Here is a 23,068-nt window from a genome sequence, read left to right as displayed (position 1 = left end):
GGGTCAGGAGAGGTCTGCCACGCCATGTGGTCACCTCCGGGGCAGGCGGGAATCAAACTCATGCGGAAGTGACTCAAGCTTCTTAATGCAGCGCTTTAACCGTTGCGCCATCAGGGAGGGTCCTCATGAAAGTGTTTTAATATCAAAACAACAGGTTCACATATTTACTCCAAATTCTGAATAAGAACAGAAATCTTGGAATATTTTCCATTGGCAAGGGAAGCTAAAGTTATTCAACCCTGGTGATACCTTGACCTCAGGTACAATGAAGTAATGCCCTGAACCTCTTTCTAATCTGGTAGAATTATGAAAAATTCAGTAATGCCAATCCATGCACTCAATAATCAGAGGGCATCTGGAGGACTTTAGAATCTTCAAATCAATTTTTAATATTTCATTGCCTTCCTTCTCTTAGGCAAAATAGAAGAGCTACTAGTGCCAGCTCAAGTATTTCCACATTATCAGATTCTCTGGTTTTCTAATCCTGACAGATTGAGCTTCTGGAAACATTTAAATAAACCTCAAGTTTGGAAAATATAGCCCATGACAATGTATATTCGATTCAGTTGAAGTCATGTTAACTGCACTAATATTGTTGTCTTCAAAACTTCACAGTGGTCTTTCCATGTAATTCTGTGTAATGTGATCCTCTAAATATTTTGCATGTTACAAAGGATTATTCATGACTATGTGACATAAAAAGGAATTTGAATTTTGGTACATGATGTCGTAATCTTGTGTTTATGACAGCTTATTTTTAATTTGCATATTGAAATTCAGGTTACCTAGAATCTGCCAGGTTCCCTGGAAATCGATAAGTGAAAGGGAACTCATCAGTAATAAATTGGCTTTTCATTAGATTCTCTCTCTGTTCAGTTCTAGATGGAAAATGCTGGTGCCCGTGTGTTTCTAGTTTTATAACATATAGTAGATAGATCAATGAGTATAGGATTTCATTGAGTCATTAGCAAAAATGGAAAGGGAAATCATATTTTCAAGTGATACTTGTATTGTTTTTGAAAGCACAGTTTTAAAAATCTATGGTATTTAAGCCACATTATAGTAATTAAACTACACTATCAGTCTACTGCAGGTAAATTTGCCCAAGATATGGTAAGTAAATGGAATTTTAGTTGAGGTCTTCCTCCCCCTAGAAAAGTTACTGCATGACAAAGAGCTGAGCAGTAACTAAGGGACAAGTTTGACATGGAGGGAGATAGTGTTATTTGGAGTGTAGGGGATTTGGTCTCCTCTGCCAGTGTGTGTGTGTGTGTGTGTATGTGCGTGTGCGCGCGCACGTGTGTGTGTGTGTGTGTGTGAGAGAGAGAGAGAGAGAGAGAGGAGGGGGAGGGAGGAAGAGGGGGAGAGAGAGAGAGATTGATGATAGTGATGGAAGTTTGAACTGAGGCTGGAACATCTTGGGCCTTGCTCAAAAGAACTTAAAATATTCAGAGAAGCTTTCTTATGGAGACATATTTGTATAACCCCAAACCTCTAGGACTAGAATAACAGATATATTCTACTTAGGAGTTTAATTTGATTATGAGAAGTCTTGGATCTTCATTGTCCTCACTCAATACAGAGGAGGGAGGTGGAGGAACATGTGCCTTCCTCTGCTGTTCCCAGACTTTAAAAAGTACAACAGTGACAAAGAAACACTTTTCTTCCAATTCAGAGGAATGCAGAAGTGTTAGAGAAACCGATGATTAGTTTACATGTCTTCCCTAAAACTTTTCACCCTAAGGAGTTTTTTGTGTGGCCTGGGGGGTGGGAGGGTGTGGGGGGGGGGACCTGGGGTGGAAGATCAGGTAAGTGAATTTGAAAGTCAAAAATGTTAATGATAGTCAGGTATACTCTCTGGGGAGCAGACAAACAATATAAAATGGATGGGACTCAGGTGGGTCTCAAAATTCTCATCCCAGAAGGTGAATACTAAAAAGTAAACAGAAAACAAAAAACAGGAATTAGATTCAGAGGTCTGTTTGAACTCAGTGGTGTTAACTCAGTAGTGTTAAGTATAACTTCAAAGTACTTTCTCATAAAATGTCAAGTTATTTCCCCCTTAACATGAACAGAAATAATGTTTATCAGGGCCTTCCCCGGTGGCACAATCAGTTAAAGCAAAACACTTTGAAGCTCAATCAGCAGCCATTGTAGAATGATTTCCATCCCCCACCAGGGAGCTGACCCACATGACATGGCAAACCTCTCCTGGCCCTCAGCCATGTATTTCAGTCCATCTGACTGTTCTGCTTCCCACTCTATCTCTGCTGAATCCTCTCACCCACCGCACCTCTGGACTGTACTCCATTTCTATAAGCATAAATAAATGAATCTTAAAAATAAATACATACATACATACATACATACATAATATATTTAACAACTTGTGCCCTAACCAATTCAGGCTGGGTCTAGAAGAGAAGTCAAGTCATTTTTTTCCAATTATGTAGGCTTTTGATCAATACTCACTGTTTTACAAATGCCTGTTAGTTCTCGTCTCTCAGAGCCTGTTAGCCCATGGCTAGTGGCTGAGTGGCTGAAGTATGAATTATTCAGCCTTTTCTGTCCTTCATGCCATCCCAGAGCTAAGCATACACTTACAGATCTTCTGGGTTTCAGTGTAGGAAGTGGGTACATTTTAGGGGAGAGTGAAATAAAGTTCACATCTAATTTTTTTAATAGATTGTAAACAGCTTTGGGATATTTAAGGATGAAAGACTACATTTAAAAGTAAGATGGTTATAAAGAGTGGTAATAACAGTAATTAGTGTTCTAATAAAATACAAACAAAGGAAATGAGCAAATGTATCTTTAATAATCTAACAACACAACAAACCTAACAAAATAATAAGTGAAATCAGCTTTTTGCTTCTTTGGAGTTGAGAATAACTTGTCCATTCAATATATTTGTCTTTACAGAAGGATATGTGAAAGCTGTGTGTGACAGCTGTGTGTGACATATCCTTTTTCAAAAGGATATGTGAAAGTTATATGTGATAGGGAATCTTGAAAATAATTACATAGCTCCATATTCTTTAATACATTTGAATCTAACTTCAGCATTTGCTGAAAGGAAATAACAGCTTGGCTAAATATACTGTGTTAACCTACATGTTGTCAATTGCCATGACCAAAAAAAAAAAAAAATACTTTCTTCAACCATTTCTTCCTCTCCTTTGGGGTTGGAGTGGGGAGGGGGCAGCTTGTTCAAGAAGGACTCCTTGGGCACATGGATAGTATCTAATCTTCTTCTCTTGCAGGTACTTCTAATTAATGTGAGATGTGGGAAATGCAGATTCTCTTGAGCAATAGCAGATAGGGAATTAGCATGGAGCTTCTAAATGGACAGGTGTGTCCAGAAGGCGATGTAAGGTACCCAGTTATTTATATTCTCAAAGGCAGAAACTGCCCTATAGAAATATTCTCAAATGATGATAAAGATAGTTAATAATAACAATGTGTGTTTACGACAAATTAAGGGGCCTCTCCACCTCTCCAAGTTTCCTTCTTCTGACATATCTGTATTTGAGAGAGTTTGGGGGGGGGGGGTTTCACTCATGTGACCAGTGGCTTTTACCAACAGGAAATGCAAGGTGTGAGTGTCTGGAGGTGGCTGTGTTGCCATTAGGCAGAGCAAACCTTTGAGAAACAGGAACCTCTTCCAGGAAATGGGGGACTGGGAACACCCTGTTTCTTTGTTAGTCTGTTTGTAAAAGGCTGGCCTTGAAACATCTAGAGGTTGGGGTTTTCTTCAGGGAGAAAGAAGTAGTATTTAGACAAAGCAAGGCTTGATTACTATAATCATGCCCCCCCCCAAAAAAAAGAGAGAGAAGCAATACTTCTCATCGTGAAGATGTGGATTTGCTGTGTTCATCGTAATAGGGATTTTCCCTCAGCACACATGGTTTCCTCTATGTAATACAGAGCTTGGAGGTAATTACTTACCAAGAGAATAGATACCATTGCATCTGTTATATTAGAAAATCAGCAAGAGAGTTCTAGAGTTTCCCATTATGATAGTGTTCAGGTTACTACCTGTTTCCAGTTATCCTAGAGGTCTTAGCTATGAAATGTAGACATCAGCCAGAAGTTAGCACTCTGCTTCTCTCATGTGTGCAGCGACCCTTCCCATAAGTAAAGCACTGAATAGACCCAGTGCCTGTTCACGCTTAAATGCCCAAAGGGGATGTAACACTCTCTGTGAACCTCCTATAAGCAAAGAACAACGAACTTCCCTCTGGGTGTTTGATGAATGGAGGGAAATGACCTACTTACCTTCCTGTATATTTTGCTGTATAATATGTGTAATAACTCCTTGTAGGAGGCGTCTTTAAGTAGGGACCACATGTAGGTAAAAGTTGCAATAAAAAATAAACAGATAGATATTCATATTAGAACAATTGTTCCAGGTCTGTCTGTGGCTTTTATTCAAAGTACTTTGTAGTCTGAACAGCCCTATCATGGGCACTGTTTCACTGTGTACTGAACAAGCCTTGGGCCGTGACAGGGTGGGGGTTGCAAGTTGTGTTATTGAGAATCCTGCTTCTTGTTTTAGGAAGTGGTGGTTTCCTTGCAGAGAGGGACACTTTGGCTCTCACGGCTGGTGGGGGCTACTGCTGACATAAGGACCAGGACTTCTACCCACTCTTCTACTCAGTGATTTCTGGCTTCTGAAACTCATGTACTCCAAGCAGCAAAGGGAAGTGACCTAAATAGAAATAGGTCTTTTCAAACAAACAACCAGGTCTCCATCCTGCCTCAGGGCCTTTGCATTTCTCTCTCCCATCTGTAGAAACACTGACCTTGTCCCTGGGCTGATACCTTCTCTTATGTCTCAGTGTCAAGTTACCTTTTGAGAAAATTTTTGTGACTGATCCTTCTCTCAAGAGAAGCTTCACTGCCTTAACCCCACCCAGTTATGATTTATCACATCATCCTGTTTATTACCTTTATGGTACTTATTACATTTGTATAATTACCTGTGTGTGTTATCTATCCCCTCCATATCAAGTTTCATAAGGGAGAAAGCTTGGGAAACTTGCTCACTGCTCTGCCCTTAGCACCCACAGTGTGTCTGGCACATAGTAGGTGCTCAGTAAAGACACTGTGGGAAAGAGATCAAACACTACTGAGGCTTACAAAGAGGGAAAAGGAGATTCCACATCTTCCAGGAACCTCTTATTCTGTTTGATCTCAAGAAACATTTTTTAAACTTTTATTATGGGCTAAATTGTATTTCCTTAACTCTCAATTCACATGTTAAAGACCTAACTGCCACGACTGCAGAATGTGACTATATTTGGAGAGAAGGTCTTCAAAGAAGTAAGTTATAATGAGGTCATTAGGGTGGGCCCTCATTTAATATGACTGGCATCCTAATAAGAAGAGGGCATTTGGACACTAGCATGCACAGACACGTCTGGGAGATGATGTCTAAGTGCCAGGAGAGGATGGTCGTCTACAAGCCACATAGAGTCCTCAGAAGACATCAACACTGCTGACACATGCAGCTCAGACTCCTGGCCTCCAAAACAGAGAGAAAATTAATTTCTGTTATTTAAGCCAACCTGTCTGCAATATTTTGTTATGGCAGCCTTAGCAAACTGATCAACCTCTCTAAGACTTACTTCTCCACTTCTAAAATAATGGTCTCTGCAACTAGATGAAGATTGATGAGTAATATATATAAAAAGACATAATATAGTAATATTGACATAAAAATCATTCAAAAACACTAGCCACAGCTATTTTTTTACTTTCTTCCTAAAATTTTATTGTCACATATAAGAGCTAGCTATACCAGAACTCTTAACAGATTTCAAATAGAAGATAGTTAAGAATCATACATACCTAAATAATTTTGAGTTCAATGATGGCCTAATATTAGGCATTCAGCAAATGCCTGTGTCTCTGGGGGGAGAAGATAGCAATTGCATGATTATGAGAATTGTTTCTGCCTCTAGGCCTTATAATATGTTGTTCCTCTGCTTGGAATGCCTGTCTTCACATGGCTCTCATTTCCTGTCCCCTCCAATGTCAGTAACCAGCGGAGTCTTCCTTGACCACATAGAGTATCTCCCCGGCCTAAATTACTTCCTGTCATTTCCTTGTCTTCTGTTGTCTTCACAGCAATACCACTGAACATTTCTCAAATATTTCTTTCCTTCACTATTTGCTCCATCCAATAACATAACACTCTTGATGAGAACAGGGACCTTGGTGTTTGCATTATTGTTTCTCAGGGCTTGGATCAAAATAGTTAGCTATGAAATAGCCAGTGAATAAAAGATGAGATGACTGATTGGGAGAAACTGTCTCATCTGAGTACTGCGGAGGGCGCTGAGTTTATGAATAGCTGTGTGTTACTGACTTAGTTCCCTGGAGACATGAGCTGCTGAGCTGCTTTAGGATAGACTAGAGAGGTTATAGAGGAAACACAGATAGACATGGGCTCACACACCAGCATTGCCACAAGTTGGGTCCATGCTATTGGGGAGACCTTCAACCTCTCCAAGTCTCCTCTCAGCATGAAATACAGGAGGTACTTCTACTACCCTGTAGAATTGTTATATTAAATGAAGAAATGTCATCAGAGCTTATGGTAAATACAAGAATAATATGTGGAGTCAATTATTTTTTTAAAGATTTATTTATTTACACATACAGAACTGGGGTACAAGCTAGAAGTACAGGGGTGGTGAGAGGCTTCACCAGAGACAGAGTGAGGAGCAGAACAGGGAAATATACTGAAATACACTGCTGAAGGAAGCAGCAGGCATGTCAGGAGAGGTCTACTGTGCCATGCAGATCACCTCCGGGGCCGGGGATGGAACTCGCACTGAGGTGGCTGCAGCCAGCTTGCAGTGCTGTGTCCTAACTCATTGCACCACCAGGGAGGGCCCGTCAATTATTTTTAATAGAGAGACTGTGGAGCAAGATACTCTTTGACCTTACTCCAGGGACGGAAGATAAATTAGGAAACCCAGGAGCCATGCAGACAGCCCAGGGCAGAGAGTGAGTGATCTTACCCTACCTGGAGAATGTTGACCAGACTTCTGATGCCCCAGCCCATGGGTCCTTCTTGATCACTGGCCTCCCTTAGACAAAATAAACCTGGAGGGTTACACAGATTCTTTCATTAGCAGAAGCGACATCATGCTGATGAAAATTGCCCAATTTAAGAAGAAAGTTATTGAAATAGTTTAATATTTGATTACTTCATACTAATATCACGGGAGGAGTGCTTTAAAAGTGTCCAAAGCCTTAGTTCAGCAGCATCATTAACCTTTGGTGCCAAGGTGCTGCAACATTTTTCATCTGTAACTTGAAGGAGAAGACTCACAAAGCATCCTATGTTGATTTATGCTGATTTCAGCAGACTAACCCGGGGTAGCGCCTGCATGAAGGATGTGTTCAGGAAGTGTGCAGGTGTTCCTTACACTCTATTCTGATGACATGTTTGCTGAGTGATGACAAGTCATCATTTTCCCATGAGCGGCTTTCCAGTCCTTTCTCAGATGTCTGAATCATGCGAGGCTTTGAGCCATTTTCCCAGCAATCACCTGGAAGTTCAAAGTGCCGTGGCATCCTCTCCCTGTGGCCTTTATTTCCTAAGCCATGCCAAGGAAAAACCTCAGAATTCAAGTGGAGAAGAATAAATAAAGACAGATGAAGACAGAGTCTTCTTCACTCACATCCAAGAGAAAAATTAAGATAGTTCTTGCATTTCATGCTTGCAACATTTCAGTCTTTGCTCTGCTGTGTCTGATACTCTCCACACAGCTGCTGAACCTTTTTGTTGAGCTGGAGTGCCCATATCCCATATTCAAGAACCTTCTGCATAGCCTCTGTATTACTGTGTACCTTTTCCCAAGTAGGTATCAAGAGAGTCTGACCAATAGTACCTTTTCTGTAGAGCACTTAAACAGAACAGGACCAAAAAAAAAAAAAAAAAGATTTTCCACCTTCCTGTGAAAGAGAGCAGAGACAAAGATATCTGTATTCAGCATCCCTAAGGTTCCTATATGCCTATGTGTTACTCCCAACCAAATGTACTCCTTGTCTTCCACCTTGCATCCAGTCTTTTGAAAGCAAATTTTATGGTGTTAATGCCTTTTCATAAATCTCTTACTCACTACCCATCATGCCCCCAAATGAGGTGAAACTCTAAGTTGGATAAGAATCATATCATCTGGGCCCTCCTGGTGGCGCAGCGGGTTAAAGCACTGCACTAAAAAGCTTAAGCCACTTCCGCATGAGTTCGATCCCCGCCTGCCCTGGAGGAGATCCACATGGCAAGGCAGACCTCTCCTGATCAGCAGTGCACTTCGTCGACCTGCCTGTTCTGCTCCCCACTCTGTCCCTGATGAATCCTCTCACCCTCCGCATCTCTGGCCTGTACCCCAGTTCTGTATGAATAAATAAATAAATCTTAAAAAAAAAATAAAAGCTTAAGCCACTTCCGCATGAGTTAGATCCCCGCCTGCCCCAGAGGAGGAGATCCACATGGCGAGCCAGACCTCTCCTGATCAGCAGTGCACTTCGTCGACCTGCCTGTTCTGCTCCCCACTCTGTCCCTGATGAATCCTCTCACCCTCCGCATCTCTGGCCTGTACCCCAGTTCTGTATGAATAAATAAATAAATCTTAAAAAAAAAATAAAAAAGGAATCATATCATCTGGGCCCTCCTCTCAACCTAACCCAGCTCTTCCCTTTAGATCATATCCACAGAATTGGCCAACTTTTCTGTTTATGACCCTGGCATGTGTTTCTATTAAGCCCTATTAAGTGATTCTTAACCCTGGAGAGTGTTTTGAGATGCCATGTCTCAGAAAAACTTGGGGACCCTGGGGGTGCCACTGATAGTGTTCCAGGTGACTTTGAAGTGCAGCCAGTACTGAGATCCACTCGGTCCTTAGCTCTGACTGCACACCAAAGTATTTGAGAGATTTCTAAAAACCCTACTGCCCAGCCCACCCTAAGAGCTATTTCATAGGTATCTCCACACGTAGACATTCATCAGTTTTTTAATATTTCCCTTGTAGTGTGCAGTGTTAAGTAGCCTGGGCCTTTCCTACAAGCTCTGGGTAACTTTCACTCATTTCACAAGCCTAGTTGCAGCTTGTTGAGAAGCCGTCTGTGAGCCAGATGCTCCTTCTGGAGCTCCCATCATTCTCTTGCTCAGCGACAATGTTGCTCAACTCCTTGTCTATTCCTGGGTGTCCCTTCTGGTGGTGAGTCCTCTGAGGAGTAGGACTAATTGGAGTTCTCATCACCTAGGCAGGGCCTCTCAGAGCAACTGTGTAGTTCCAAGCAATGTATCTTCTCGGCCAGGCATTGTGCTTGGGGCATCAAAGGCTTTCTGGTTTTATGAAGTCTCCCAAGCTTTCCCAAAGTGGCTGTTCTTCCATCCTTTCCAGAGACATGTGTGGCAGTAGTCCTTCATCCTCTTTGTCTTACCCAGAAACGGGGCAGATGACTGCCTACTTTCTGGTTTTATAGGATGATCCTTCAACAAAACTCCACGGAGAAATATTTCCAACCCTAAGAATAGAGTTTTCCTCACTAAGTCTCCAAACTAAAAATAAAAAGTGGGAACACAAGTGCATATAATACATAAGGGCTAATTTGCAGAACAGATTCTAAACAGACCTGCTCTAATTTAAATCACTTCTATGAGCAGAGGCATGCTTGGTCTGGATGGTTCTAAATGCAAGCTGTGAACTGTTGACATGAGACACTTTTGGAGGTAATGAATAAATTTAAATAACTTTTGGAGTTGTTAATGGCATGTTATATGAAACTGGAAGATCAACATGGCAAAGAGGTACTGAGTAAATTAGGCTAATAGGAATAGCATACATATCTTTACTTTTAACCTTCACCAAAAAATACTTCTTTCCAGATATAAGAAGATTCAAGTACAAGTTCAGCTGTGTGAACTTAAACAAGTTACTTAACATCTCTGAACCTCAATCACCTATCTGGCTGCTTAAATGTGGATCACTGAATTGTGTGCCTCATAGGATTGTTGTAGTGATCAAATGAGATCCTGTCAGTATTTAACATAGGGTCCAGTATATAGTGGTTATATAGTAAATATTTGGTATTGCTCTTACATTCTTTGGTCAAAAGTGGGAGGTCCAGTATATAATTGGTTCTAATGGAGAGTAGACTAAGGCAAAGATCAGGGATTTCCCTAGAGACTGAGTTCATGTTCTTAGTGGTGCATATTCAGACTGAGATATGGTCTACATTGCACAAGCTTCATTTCTGTTCCTCACTGGAATTCACTTCTAGATTTTTATCATTGTCATTTTAAAGGACGTTTCATGAATACACAATAGTTTTAATTTCTCACACCCTTCATTGTTTTCTTCTTCCTTCCCTCCTTATATCTGAACATGTATGACATTTAAATCCCGGGAGATATTTTGCTACACTTAAATATAGATTCAGGAACTGTCCAATCTGTTCAGCTTTTCAGTAATGGATTGTTGACCTGAAACAGCCACCATCACTGGATTTCTTTCAGAATCACATTTATGGGACTCTTTTTTTTTTTTTTGTAAGTGAATGGAAATGAATAATAACGTAAGGAATGACCTGAGGGTCTTTCTCCTATGGTTTTTTAAGTACCTTTACCTTCAAAGAAAATAATTTATTGCAATGATGCTACTGTAGCTATTTAAGTGGAAACATCCTCTTATTATGCCACTGAAAAGGAAGGCCTGTTGCCAGAACTGATTCAAAGGCATGTTAACCACTGCATAGATCTTCATTTGTTTAACATTTATAAATTTATTTATCTCTCACAGTACCATTGTTTCACATCCTTGCTAATATTTTACCAATATAGGATTTCTCCCCTTAGGCATGGTTTCTCCCACCACCAGATCACCATGGTCCTTCATTATCTACCACTGTACTCCCCCACCCTCATTCTCCCCTCATCTGGCACAAATATTTAGCTTCTTAGTTTCTCAAAGCTGTGGGGAAGGAACCAGTTTTCTGGCTTCACATTTGTGTTGATGGCATGGATATGAATAATGGCAAGAAATCAAAGACTGAGTTGCCTCCATCACTGGGATTTTCATAACAAAGTCAAGCAATTTAGCTCCATCATCAGTGTCTCTACCTCCCTAGGGCATTCTGATTATGTTTTCCATATCATTAGTGAATTTAATGTCACAGAAATCTCATTTTTGAGGATCTCAGCTACACTAATCCTAACTGCTTTGGTTATGAGAATTCTTCTTGTTCTTTCAGGCCTTTGATTTATTACACTTAAAACTCATAGGAAAAGCTTCACTCTTGGTCCCAAAGTTCTTGTGGTTTTTTTTATCCTTGCTTGAATTGAGTGATTGTTTAAGAAAGTCTGCTTGCCATGATACATTTGTTTGACTTTTATGTAGTTTTCAATGACACTACATTAACCATTCTAGGTAAACAGTTCTCCATATCACTCACAATGGACTAGATTATCTATTTGACATCAGAGACCAAAGTACTGTCTCCAGAATTTTAAATGTATATGGTTATTTTACTATTTCATGCCTTTGACATGACCGTTTAAAGATTTTACCTGTCTATTAAGCTTAATTTCTTCTCTTACTGGCTTTATATTAGGCATTTTAAAAAATAGTGGGGTTTCTCTTAACAGAAATTTTGTCTTTCTGTTCTGGTTTCTCCCTCTCCTTTCCACTATGTTGACTTGTCTGGTTATACCCCTTTACTCACATCATCCACTGTAGTCAAGCATGTACAAACAAAATAACTTCCTATGCAATGGAAATGCACATAAAAGTACATTATTATATATGTACACATACGCAAAATATGTTACATGTATATGTATATCTGTGTGTACTTTCCTTTATGATAGCCATTGGCTATATGGGTTATTAAACACTTTAGCAACAGCTAGTGAAACCAATGAAATGCATGTTTAATTTTACTTAATTCCGGTTTAAATAACTATGTGACTCATGACTACTGTGTTCGTCAACACAGTTCTGTTATTTATGAGTTTATTGTAGGATACAAAAGTGAGAAGTAAGGATCAGTCCTAGGCCCATGAGACCCAGCCGTCTTCCATCAGTTTGAGAAGACTCAACCTATTTGTATTTTGGGAAAGAGAATTGAAGGTGGAAAGTAAACAACATTTTTCCTGCTAGTTGTCCTTTCTTTTATTTCTTTATTAGATGAATTAACAACTGTTATGGTTTCCTGCTTAAACATATGTATTATGTAAATTATTCACAACTGTCCTAAAGGAGTTCAGAAGAAATAAGTAACTTGTTTGACTTTGCAAGGTAAGAAGCGATAGACTTAGAATTATGACAATGTCTGTAAAAAATTTTTCTTCTCACGATTTTCATGGTCTCTTCTGTGATACAGCTCTAAATTTACTGTCCTGCACATTCCAAGCACTTCTACCCAACAGTCCTGACTTTTAATCTGATTATCTATGATTCCTTTCATACCTTTTTTTTTTCTTTCCACATAGTTCTTTTGTAAGTTTATTCTCAATCGTATATGTTTCCCATAAGAGGAAAACCTTTTCCTTGATTTTTCAGCCCTGTCTAGCTGGTATTACATGTGTTAAGCTATTTCAGATCATATTGCATTTCCTTACTATGTTTTCCACATAACTGAGCAAAGCACAATTGAACTTCCAGTGTAGCCCCGCAAATTCCTAGGAAACTGAGTATTTATACTTTAACACTCCTAACATTAGTTCATAGTCTCTTCCTGAAACCTACCAATATCTCCTTAAAGAGATGAGATACTCTTTCAGAGAGTCACTTCTTTTTTATTTTTTAAACATCTGTTTGCAAATAGCTTGTATAAAATCCAGTGCACACTCAGCTCATCCTCAAAATTCATCATTTTGCTAATGAAGTAATAGAATCCCAGAATGATTTAGTCAGTTCTCCACAACCTATCAGGAACTCAAAGGAATAGAAACATAGACACTAGTTCGATGAGAAACCTAGGGTTAAGGCACAATTCCCTAAAGTATTAAACAGTCACCACTTCCTAACAAAAAATCACAGATATCTATTTCCAAACAGTTCTTGGAAATGAAACTAGGCAGAACTGGAATGACTGTTTAAGACCACCCAGGATCCAGGCTCTTCTTACCATGACCTGGCATTAGGAATTTCTCCAAGCTAAAGTAGTTCATTTCTTTAGCACATAGTCCACGATGGGAATGAATTAAGAGTAGTAATAGGGGGCCCTCCCTGGTGGTGCAGCGGGTTAAAGCACAGCACTAAGAAGCTTAAGCCACTTCTGCATGAGTTCCATTCCCGCCGGCCCCAGAGGAGATCCACATGGTATGGCAGAGCTCCCCTTGACCACCCCCCGCTGCTCCCCCTCAGCAGTGTACTTCATCTGTCTGCCTGTTCTGCTCCTCACTCTGTCTCTGGTGAATCCACTCATCCTCCACATCTCTGGCCTGTACCTCAGTTCTGTATGAATAAATAAATACTTAAAAAAAAAAAAAAAGGAATGGGAATCTATGTTTTTTCTGTCCCATAGATATGGCGAGATTCCTAAAAATACTCAAACAACAACTTACAAGTGTCTTCAGGCAGGAGCTAATTGAGGATTCTAACAATGTGAACATCATTGTGGCTGGTAAATGTCCTCTGTAAACAGGGTTGGGAAAGGCTTGACTGAAGTCAGTTACATTGTGGGATTGCTAGAGGTTTCTGTGGTAGTTATTTCCAGCCAGCTCTTCCTTGCTTAAGATTTAAGTTATCTTCCTGAGGTAACGAGTATCTTAGAATACGGGAAGTCAACAACTTTATCTTCTAATGTTTCTTCATTGTTTGTGTAAAACAAACTTCCATTTTACTACATACTTTACATGGAACTTCCTTTTAAATCTTCACTAGATTTTTTTTATCACCCCCTGCAAGATCAAGAATAGCTAGCTGTCCCACATAGAAAATATGATCCATTTTTTAATAGCAACCAAAGCAATGTTGTATGAATGTAGATCCAAACTTTTTCTCAGCATAACTCATTGCTGCTCATGTAGAAAATTTAGGAGCCCAGGAAGAGCATTGGTAAGTCCAGTGTTCATATTCAGGTCAGCTAATCTGAAAAAGAGATGGAAAGAGACCAAGGGGCTTAGTGATGGGAACAGCATGAAAAGACTTTTTAAAACACTATTAACAGAAGTATAAACAAATTGCAGTAAAACTGTCTTTGTTTCCTTGGTCCTCCATAACAAATTCCTACAAAATGGGTTTTTTAATATAATTTGCACAGTTCTGGAGGGAAGAAATCTGAAGTCAAGTTGTTGGTAATGTTGGAAGTTCTATGGGGTAGTCTGGTCTGTGATGTTGGATGTTCTATAGGGCAATCTAGTCGGTGCTCTGTGCATTCCTTGGCATGTAAAGGTAGCTCTCTGATCTCTTTCACCACAATCATTAAATGTCATGCCAGTTCACAGTAACAGGCAGCTCATGACCTTCTTCCCATATGTCTCTTTGTCTTCATATGGCCTTCTTTTAAGGACATGTCATTTGGATTTAGGAACCACCCTAATCCACTATGACCTTGTCTCTTTTAATTACATCTATATATATATATATATTCCAATATATATATATATATATATATATATATATATATATTCCAAATAAGGTCTCATATGAATTTACAAAGGCACTATTTTTTAAGAATTTTAGATATTCCCTTAACTCAGAGCTATATATAGAGACTTGTAGCATGATGAAAAGTAGTTGGATGGGGAATTTGCAGCCCTGATTATGTTACAACCTTGATCTGACCTTGGGTGTGTCTGCTCTCTAGTCATTCACACAGGAATGAGGGGGTTGGAAGACTTCAGAAGCCCTTATCATGAAATCCCTAAAGAACTTCAAAGCCACCATTAATCTTCTAAAATTGTATGCAATTTGTTGTGTCTGGTATGCTTACACTTTCATCAAAATTGAAATTCCTGTCTTTTCTGAAGTTCCCCCAAGGGATCTTTGAGCCAAAAGGCTAAAGACAATTCCACCAAATCATCTGTAAAATTCACCAAAGCATCCCCATTTCTAGATTTACATTTGATCTGTTATTGTGTTCTCTCAATTTTATGACACATTCAGAGTGTTGGGACTGTGTGTTAAAAGTCTAGTCTTTAAGATTATTTTATTTTGAAACGTTTTTGACTCATTGATTTCTAATCTTCTTTCTGTATAACCCACACATGGATTAGTTTCTACTTTGCTCATGTTTTATGCAATAGAAAATGTAAATGAAACACGGAACTGAGAGACAACAAGCTAATGTCAGCATATGGGGAAGAAACACAGTTGAACATATTTACAGCTAGAGATGAAGAACTTGGTATGAAAGCAGAGACTCAAGCTGGTGAAAGAAAAGAAATGGGAAAAGAGGAAAGGCTGTAGGTAATGCTGCTGCATTTAGAACTTTATAGCAGGATGCACTTCCCCTCAGAATCTGGAATGTCTCTCAGTGGACATTTACTTCAGCGTCCCCTAGTAAATAAGTAAATAATTCCCTCTGATAGCTCCTCTCATCAGGCCACACAGACTCTACATACTTTTTTTTTTTTTAAAGAATTCATATGCTCAGTGAAAAGAAAGGAAATTTGTGAGCAGGGTTTGAAATGGAACACTTAATCAAATTGGCCATGAAATGAGTTCCAGGCAAGTGAGATTTAAAAATCTAAGAAAATAGAATTGATATTTAAGTTTGAAATAAATGGTGATGTGTAGGGTGGGAAAAACAGCAGAAGGGAAACTACTATCCAGCAGATACAGGAGATTACAGGGGATCATGAGGTCACTGTCTTGTCCCACCTTTTGAAAACTAGAATCCATCAATGTCAGCATCACTTGAAAGCTCAAAACAAAATTGACTGCCATTTTGGGTTCATTATTTCAGCTCTCTTATGTTCAGTAGTTTCCTTCCTGGATAGCCAGATAATAGCCAACCAAAAAGTTTGCAACTAGTTTGCTTTGTGTTAGGAGGGAGTCTAGATGTAATATAATTTTGCACAGGAGAGAGAGAGAGAAAGAAACACACACACACACACATTTTCTTCCCCAGCTGGAGTTAATGAAGAGCATATTACCCATCACCTAAATGGGCGCTTTCTAAAAGGGGATCGTAAGCAAGAAGATTAAATCTTCTGTGAATAATTTCAAATCCTCAGTTTGTCACCAACTTTACTTTTTATAATTCTATAGTCAAATAAAGTCAGTTCAATTTAAGTAGTTTATGACCACATTCTGCCCTCCGTTACAGTTTTCTTATATTTTTGTTCTTTTTGAATCTCTAAAAAAAATAACCCCACAATTCAGAGGCACTTACAAACCAACCGGACCTGAAACTAAGGATTTGCATCTTACATAGCTAATTTCCTGAACCTTGACCAATTCAATGACTGTGAATCACTCTGCCAGATAAGTTCTAATTTTTCTTTAGTGCCCACGCTCCCTTGTTCCAAAATTTCAACAGAAGATGGAGTCCATTGTATAAAACACAATGATGCAGTCAAAGACACGGACAGTCTGGGAAGGGTTTATCCTACCAACTTGAGTGTGCAAAGTGGCAGGGATGTTCAAGTGTTAAATGTGAAAGTTGTGTCAATACCACAAGGAAGGAACAGTAGCCAAGGAAAACTTCAACAAAGTTCATATCAGAAAGAATTTCCCAATTGTGAAGTTCCCTGCAAGGAGCTAGAAAAATCCATCGACAGAAACACTTTGAAGAAAAAGGCCACAATGACAAGGAAGCCTATCTTGCCCTTACAAAGAATTGGTAGTAAAGATATCTTTAACAACCTAGCTTATTTGTTTGATGTAAAAGAAATACTGAAGCTTTTAAAATATTTACTTGGGCACACTAAATGACCTTATGTGGTGCTTAAAATAGAATTAATTAAAAAGAAATAAGACTTTCCCAGATCTGAATTATGTCATAGATCTTTCTTCTTTAACATCTTCCACACTGTTGGTGTTCCTGAACCTCCTACTTGGTCTAAGGAATCTTAATAAATTATTTACTATTCATGAAAGTTCTATTTGTTTCCATGAAAAGGTTTTTACCCTAACAATGAATTTGGACATTAACAATCAAGTTTTCCTGGAGACAAAATGTCAGCTACTAATATTGATGGCTTAAATAAGTCTCAATATTGAGTGGTACAAAGCTATAATAAAATATTTCTTAGTCCACATAATCATCCACGCTAATCAGAGTTTATCTAGAGACCCATATAATTGGTAGAATTCTGAAGCTCACTAAGCTTTGAAATAGCAAGTTAAAATGTTTAGAAGTACTCCAAGTCAGTATTTCTCAACTTCTGCCCTGTAGAAATTCTGTATTTGATAATTCCTTGCCATGCCCAGTTGGGTTGAGCACTAGAGAATGTTTAGCAGCTTCCATTGCCTCTACCAAATAGAGCCAGAAAGGCTCCAGACACTACTAAATGTCCTCTCTGAGGCAAAGTCATCACTGTTTGAGAACCACTGCTTTATTTTATTTATTTAACATATTTCATTATATTTTCTAAAATTGAGGTAACATTATCTTACAACACGTTATGATTCAGAGGTATAAGTTCACACATCTTCAGGCGTATGGTACACCACACCCCCACCACCAAGGTACCCAGAGTTCTCCACTATAATCCACCTGGCCCGTTCTTCCTTTTGCTCCCTGCCTCCACCCCCGACCTAGTAACCCCAGTTCTACAGTCATATTTCTCAGCTGTGTTTTGGTTTAGTTTTGTTTGTTCCTTAGTTTTGCTTCCCATAGAATATTCTCTATAGTTTACATTCACTATTTGTCTTTCTCCTTCTGACTTATTTCACTTAGCATAATCCCCTCAGTTCCATTCAAGTTGTCACAAAGGGTGAGATTTTTTTCTTTTTTTACAGTTGAGTAGTATTCAGTTGTGTATATATAGTACATCATCTTAATCTACTCATATGTGATTGTATACTTAGAACCATGGCAGAAAGCCAAAATCATTTACCTTGAAACCCCATTTTCCTTTTTCCCTTAAAGTTATTCATAATAGCTTTGGAAAACCCCACTTTTCCTTCTTTTATCTCTGAAAATGTGACATGTCTTTGACAACTTTGTATTTTTACTGCCTTTGCTAATTTGTAGGATTAATCTTATAAATTCCTTCCTCCTTGCCTCATCACCTCTACCCAAGCTACTTAGCCCTGTCCTCAGCTCTAATGGGGCGAAAAGGCTCCCTCCTTTGCAAATCTGTGGCTCTTCTCCTGTACTCACTTTTATCTTGTCACCGCAGCCTCTGGGCTTCTCCATGCAGACCTGGAGGTCTCCCAGTAGACTGGTTTTATCCCAAACTAGGATTTTTGTACCCAAAAGTATCCAGCTAATGGACTTCAGTCATTACAATGAAGGGATGTTCCAGAAGTTAATGTTTCTTTTTGGATGAGGAAGGAGAGATTTAGAGATTCCCACTATCTGGGCCACTTGAATTTAAACAAGACAAGAGGACTCACTGTTTACTGACTGAATTATATTCTTTTCCACAAATAAACTCAGACAGGCTCCTGATTCTAAGTGTCCCTTAAGTTAAACGAGACAACTTCAATTAAAAAATTTTTTTTCAAGAAAAAATTTAAAGTCGTGTGTGTGAGAGAGAGAAAGAGAGAGAGAGATTTATCATTACTCCACAAATCATTAGAAGTTCCTGGGAATGTTTTCTTCGATGATTTTGAATATGTAATGGATGAAGAAAAGTAAGCTATGTCTTTTCCCTCTTGGTTATCTTGCCAATTCTCACGTATGTTTGACTAAATTTTATTTGTATTATTAAATATGAGTGAGTGATTGCTTGTTGTATTGTTTACTCTGAGAGTGAGTCTGTTCCATCCTGCTGCTTTTGAACCTGTTACCACATCTAAAACTAGTGTAGAACTTGGATTGTCAAAACACCACAAAGTGATGACAGTTTATGGTAATAATAGCATAGTTACCATTTACTGTCTGTTTACTCAGTGCCTATATAGTTCTCACTGCAACCCTATGAATAGGTACTATCACTCCATTTTTGAAACAAGGAAGCTGAAGTTTAAAAAGAACAGGGTCACAGACTTTAAATGGTTGAGTAGGAATTCAAACCCAATAGTGATTAACTTCAACACCTTTATTCATAGATAGGTCAGGAGACCTAGAGATCCACAAATATACATACCCATGGAGCTACAGGGGACCTCCTCTCTAGAAATTCACTGATGAGGACACCTTAACACAAAAGTTGGCTCTCAAAGGCAGTTTACAAAAAAAAGGACCCCCTTTCCCAGTTAAGAAGGTATTTCTCAGAGTGGGAACCAACGAACACCTGCTGAATATCTGGCAGTATTGATGAGACAGGTTTGTGAGTCTTTGACCAGACCTAAAGATTCAGAATCTCTGCAGTTGTTGGGAAGCAGGCCCAAGCAGCATTTTTAAAAACTGAAATGATTTATTTATTTTTTGGTGATCCAGTTTGTAAGAATATAGCATAGAGTCTAGAAGGTAATATATTGCGACATGACAGCTCATGTGCTATTTTTAAACCCTTCAGTTTGGGGATATAATTATATAAAAAAATATTATTTTCACAGTAAAATAACATGTGCATAAATAGTATCAGTTATGTCCCAGAGGTTAACAAATATGTAGCAGACTAATGTAACTGAAAAAAAAAATACATTTGGAAGAATAGGTTTTCAAATCATCTCACCAACTACTCATATCTGGATTTTGGCACATACATTGATAAATAGTAAAAGCTTTCAGTGTTCCTGGATTTCTATTTGTTAGTAAACATTAATGAAAACAACACTTTCATTTATCATTTGACTGATGTTTTTACTGTATATTGTTTTATATGTGTGTTTTATACCTGGTAAGTTTAAATTCTCCCTTCGATAAAAAGAGCCTTCACTGATTTACACAAAAGTACACAGTAGCAAAGTCATGGGAAGCTGAAAACCTTTATTCCCTAAAGAAGTAGCTATAGGAAGGTGTGAAATAAACCCCCCAAAATTCTAAACCCCCCAAAATTCAAATATATGCATGTCGGTGACCAAAGATGGAAAAATCCATGGTGATGTTTCAGGTTAAAACAGTTTTTGAACTAAATTTGGTAATTGGAAATTTCTCCTTCAATGATATACATACATACATACATATATATGTGTGTGTATATATATTTGTATATACATAAATTAGGTATTATATAAAGGCAGAATGGCAAAGAGAGAGAAATTGCTGAGTCAAACTGACTTTTTTGATTAAGAGATTAACAATTTACCCCACCATGTTCTGTTATATCCATTGAACAGATGATTACATATTATGAAACTGAAGTCAAACAGTTCTTATGTTCAGGAGAGTCCCTGAACCAGTGACCTATGATGTCAGGAGAGATTTACTCATTGCCTGGTTGTGCCTGATTTTGTCTGACATATCCTTTCTGCCTCCCGGAGGAAGGGTGCTTGGGTTCCTTCACAAGCTTCCTTGCCTCTGGCCTCTGGCTGGGGTCTGGTCCAGGTTCAGGAAGGGGGAGGGCGTTAACAGGAGATTAAAGGAGAAAAGTGAGGACTAGATGTTCAGTCCTCAGGATTCCCTCCTGTGCCATCCTGCAGATTGACTCTTGCTTCCCGAGCCACAGCACCAGCTGAACAGCTCTCTTCACCTAGATGCCAGTAACTACACCCTCTCCTGGGCTTTTGAGACCCTGGTGATAAATGTTCCTTCCTGTTGATAGCTCTATGTTACTACACTACCTTCCCTTGGTTGCTTGAAGGTCTGTTTACCTCTTAGTGCCTAGGCCCTTGTTAAGTTCTCCAGTATCTGCATTTAAGAGTACCTTCTGGTTTCTAGCAGAACCCTGATTCATCCCCTGACACACATGACTCAAACAGGTATAACCTGTTCACTTCCTCTGCTAGTCTTCCTACATTGTACCCACTAAGGGACTAGATGTCCCATGTTGCTGTTATGGGAAGTATATAACACCCTTTCCAGCAGCTAGAGGATCAAAGGAGAGACAGATACACAAAGTTGTTAGGCTACTATGAACTTCTAGCTAATGTTAGCTCCTCTCCCCTATTCACAGTGCACTAATTCTATCTCATCATTAATGTAATTCCTTATTCCTTGCCTTCCTCTCTCCTCCAATCTTCTGCCAACCATTTTTCCCACCAAAATACCTTTTCTTCATCTTTATTCCTGCTTTGCAAAATCTAATTGGTACTTACAGTGTGCATTGTAAGAGCTACTCTGCCAATTCCCATGGTCTCCAAGTCACATGTTTTCTGTCAGCCTGGCCCCCAGCTTTGACCACCTGCTCCGAATCGACCCTCTTTTTTCTACTGCCCCAACTTGCTGGCATCTCCACATATAACCCTCAGAAATTTCCTGAACTAATTTTCATTTTAATGAGAGTCTGCTGCTTTTCAGTATCTATCAATTGTCCCTATAATCGAATCATTTTTAACTACAATTATGCTTGCTTCTAAACCATAATCTCTCACCATCTGGAACTTTGGAACTCCCATTTTAGAGAATCATTCTGCATTTGTCCTCAGGTCACCACACCTGCCCATCTCTTCACATTTCCAACTATTCAGGCCAGCTGCAGCAAAAATAGCATCCTTTCACCTAGGAAAAAAGCTGGGGGAATACATCTATTTCCCTAATTCCAAACTTGTTTCAGATATTATGAGGTACTAAAGGTAGTCAGTTCACACTCAAGAAAGCAAACAAGAGATAAATCAAAATCTGAGCGGATTTATGACAACAACAACAACAACAATAATAATAATAAATATAAAATATATTAATTTTCATAGGAAATAATAGCAGCATAAACAGATCAGTTATGTCCTAGAGTATCACATATATGTTGCAGATTTTCATATAGGTGAAAATCATGCTCAATCATCTTTCATGACTCTATAATAATCAATCTGTGAATTTTTGAAGAGGGCAAAGTGGAGTTGTAGAGGATGACAGAGCCATATCCTATAATCAAATCTCTACACAGGTTGTTGAATGTTTATAGCCAAGGCACTGTCAAGATTTCAGTGGATTAGGACACCAAGTGGTGCTGCCAAACCCATTCTTGTCCAGTCTGGGGCCCAGGTTTTCTCTTCACTAGGATAAATACTTCCTGCTTTGCGGTTCTGATTCCTCCATCTTAGATTTTGATTAAGCCCTGGCTTAAGTGGAGTCCTGAAGTATGCAAGTATTGGTCATAGGTAGCTTCCTGCGGGGTTTTCAGTAAATGTTGACTCAAGTTGTCCAGGCATCTTCACTATGTGCCCCAGGCCTTTAATCATGTCATCTGGGCTGCTGCTTTTCTTGGAGAAATCAATGTTAGTCCATAGCGACTGATTCATTTGCTCTTAGTTCTATGTCTTATGTCTCCTGAAAGAGGGTCTATATTTCTTTTTTTTGTTGGGAAAAGTCTTCTATGCCTCCTTTGTGAGAGCTAGAATTCTAGGGCATACTGCTTCATTTTTGCAAGTCCTGTGTGCTCAGGGTCACTCACATGTGCCACTTACACAGAAAAGAATACTTGTCCAAAATCAAGCCTATGTTGAGAATTGTTAAAATCCTTGTTTACATGTGAATTTTCACATGAAGAAATGGTGTACGGTGATATACGAGATTTTTGTAAAATAACACTAACACTTTACACATTTTGTCCTTGGGATTAGAGGGTTCAAAATACAATGTGCCTCTCTAAGATAAATTCACCTGCTTCTAGGGACCCAGATCTGTTGAGTTTTAAGAAAACTCGGCTTAAGCCACACTTCTGATATATGCATAATTCTTGATATCTTTGTAGATGTTAAAAGCTATAGTGGAAAGCCAGTATTTTAGAGCAAGTCTTTTAAACTCTCAGTAGCTAGTTGAGGCTGCAAATTTTAGTTATATTTGCAGAAAGGTTAAGTACTCTCTCACTTCCAGGAAGAAGCAGGCAAATAAGGTTGATATTTTTTTTAAACTTTAGAACAAGGGCTTCTTGGAAGCCATCTAT

The sequence above is a fragment of the Condylura cristata genome, unplaced genomic scaffold (genome assembly GCF_000260355.1).
Source record: "Condylura cristata isolate star-nosed mole 26May11 unplaced genomic scaffold, ConCri1.0 scaffold00007, whole genome shotgun sequence".
NCBI classification, from domain to species: domain Eukaryota; kingdom Metazoa; phylum Chordata; class Mammalia; order Eulipotyphla; family Talpidae; genus Condylura; species Condylura cristata.
This window is presented reverse-complemented; position numbering follows the sequence as displayed.